This window comes from Triticum urartu, unplaced genomic scaffold, assembly GCF_056163025.1.
Source record: "Triticum urartu cultivar PI428250 unplaced genomic scaffold, HENAU_Tu73 scaffold2, whole genome shotgun sequence".
Lineage (NCBI taxonomy): Eukaryota > Viridiplantae > Streptophyta > Magnoliopsida > Poales > Poaceae > Triticum > Triticum urartu.
The window spans coordinates 7,748,620-7,752,023 of NW_028260368.1; positions in this window are offsets into that span (position 1 = coordinate 7,748,620).

The following is a 3,404-nucleotide window of genomic DNA, read 5'->3' on the forward strand; positions in this document are numbered from 1 at the left end:
TTCTCCAATCTTGGATTAGGGAAGAAGGAGATATTCGCGACTACTGGCGATTTCATTATGGGGCAGCTCATGATCTTCATATCGATCTATTATCCACCTCTGTATCTATTCTTTCTTAGCTAAACAGGTGGAAGATCTATCCAATTTGGTTATATTATATCATGGACTCGAAAAACGGATCTGAATTTGACTGAAATGCACGATCTTCACAGGTATCACTTTTCACGATACCTAAAAGGTGGAATAGCGATTTTCGAACCATTTCCTATAAGAGAATGGTTTCCATTACTTTGAGAAATGGATTCTTATATCAAACTATAGCTATTGCATTAAAGAAGAAAAGAAACTAATAGAAGTCGAAGACGCGGAATGATAGTGAATAGAGAGAAAGATTCTTCTGATTTTCTTGTTTCTATCTACTAGACGCCGTAGAGAATTGAGAATTTTCATGTCTTTCAATTCTCGTACTCGTAATTGGAAAGTTATGGAAGGAGACCCATCATTTTGCAATGAAAACAACATATAAAACTCTGGACAATTTCGAAATCAGGCCAAGCGTCTTAATACATATGCAAAAAAATTCATTATTGGCCCACCATTGATTAGAAGATTTAGCTTGTATGAATCGCTATTGGTTTGATACGAATAATGACAATCGTTTCAGTATGTTAAGGATACAGATGTATCCACAATTCATTTAGAGTTACTTAATAGTCTATTTCTTATACCATATCTCTATCCCGTGAAATTCTCGAGCCAAAAGATGGATGCATATGCTGTGTTTCATTTTGCTAAATGATATCAATTAAATGGTGTATCAATTCCATAAATTGCATATAGCAATAAATAAATCAGCAAAATTCTTTCTAATATTTTAGATAGAAGAAACATTTCTTCTATCTAAAATATTAGAAAGAATGTACCCTTCTATCCAAATCCAATTTGCATCGATAAAATAAATCCAAATTCCAGTAGTAGATGAATAATTGCAAATTTGTGTGTGTACGAGATTAGAATAACTTCAAAATAACTGACATAATTTTGTATTTTTCCTGATCAGAAAAATACATGAAAAAGAAAGGAGGTAGAAAAATTTTTGGATTTATGGTTAAAGAAGAAAAAGAAGAAAACAGGGGTTCTGTTGAATTTCAAGTATTCAGTTTCACCAATAAGATACGGAGACTTGCTTCACATTTGGAATTACACAAAAAAGATTTTTCATCGGAAAGAGGTCTACGAAGACTTTTGGGAAAACGTCGACGTTTGCTGGCTTATTTGGCAAAGAAAAATAGAGTACGTTATAAGAAATTAATCGGTCAGTTGAATATTCGGGAGCAGTAATTTAATCGTTCAAATTTTTTTCTTGTTTTATTATTTTTTTAGTAGTCTTATAGTAGTCTTAGATTTTTCATTTTGATGAGCCTCGCTTTGAGGAATTCATGGAATAATCCATTTTCATGGAATAATGAATTAAGGAAGAAAGGATATGAGTCTACCGCTTACAAGAAAAGATCTCATGATAGTCAATATGGGCCCTCAACACCCATCAATGCTTGGTGTTCTTCGACTGATCGTTACTCTCGATGGTGAGGATGTTATTGATTGTGAACCCATATTAGGGTATTTACACAGAGGAATGGAAAAAATCGCGGAAAACCGAACTATTATACAATACTTACCTTATGTAACAAGGTGGGATTATTTAGCTACTATGTTTACAGAAGCAATAACAGTAAATGCACCAGAATTCTTGGAGAATATTCAAATACCACAAAGAGCCAGCTATATTAGGGTAATTATGTTAGAATTAAGCCGGATAGCTTCTCACTTGCTATGGCTTGGACCTTTTATGGCGGATCTCGGCGCACAGACTCCTTTTTTCTATATTTTTAGAGAGAGAGAATTAATATATGATCTATTTGAAGCTGCTACAGGTATGCGAATGATGCACAATTACTTTCGCATCGGAGGAGTAGCCGCCGATCTACCTTATGGATGGATCGATAAATGTTTAGATTTCTGTGATTATTTTTTACGCGGAGTTGTTGAATATCAACAACTTATTACACAGAATCCAATTTTTTTAGAGCGAGTTGAAGGAGTAGGTTTTATTAGCGGAGAAGAAGCAGTAAATTGGGGCTTATCGGGACCGATGTTACGAGCTTCTGGAATACAATGGGATCTTCGTAAAGTAGATCCTTATGAGTCTTACAACCAATTTGATTGGAAAGTCCAATGGCAAAAAGAAGGGGATTCGTTAGCTCGCTATTTAGTACGAATTGGTGAAATGAGGGAATCCATCAAAATAATTCAACAAGCTGTAGAAAAAATTCCTGGAGGACCTTATGAAAATTTAGAAGTCCGACGCTTTAAGAAAGAAAATAATTCTGAATGGAATGATTTTGAGTATAAATTTCTTGGTAAAAAACCTTCGCCCAATTTTGAATTGTCAAGACAAGAGCTTTATGTAAGAGTAGAAGCCCCAAAAGGTGAATTAGGGATTTATCTAGTAGGAGATGATAGCCTTTTCCCCTGGAGATGGAAAATCCGTCCACCCGGGTTTATTAATTTGCAAATTCTTCCTCAGCTAGTTAAAAAAATGAAATTGGCTGATATCATGACGATATTAGGTAGTATAGATATCATTATGGGGGAAGTTGATCGTTGAAATGATAATAGATAGGGTAGAGGTAGAAACTATCAATTCTTTTTCGAAATTGGAATTATTAAAAGAAGTCTATGGACTGATATCGATTCTACCCATTTTGACCCTCCTTTTGGGAATAACAATAGAGGTACTCGTAATTGTGTGGTTAGAAAGAGAAATATCTGCGTCGATACAACAACGTATTGGTCCTGAATATGCTGGCCCCCTGGGCCTGCTTCAAGCTATAGCAGATGGGACTAAGCTACTTTTTAAAGAAGATATTCTGCCATCCCGAGGAGATATTTCTTTATTTAGCATTGGACCCTCTATAGCAGTCATATCAGTTTTATTAAGTTTTTTAGTTATCCCTTTGGGATATCATTTTGTTTTAGCCGATCTTAGTATTGGTGTTTTTTTATGGATTGCCATTTCAAGTATAGCTCCTATTGGTCTTCTTATGGCAGGATATAGCTCAAATAATAAATATTCTTTTTCAGGCGGTCTACGAGCTGCTGCTCAATCCATTAGTTATGAAATACCATTAACTTTTTGTGTGCTAGCAATATCTCTACGTGTGATTCGTTAAAATAGATCTTTTTCCTATAAAATCCATTAACTATTTATATTCCTTTTCTTATTTAGTATTTGGGTTGGTAAGTTAAACTAGATAGCTATATGAGTGAAACAAAACAGCTTATAAATTTGTAGTAAAAAGAAAAAATCTCATTTCCTACGTACAAGAAAAAAGTGGAAGTAA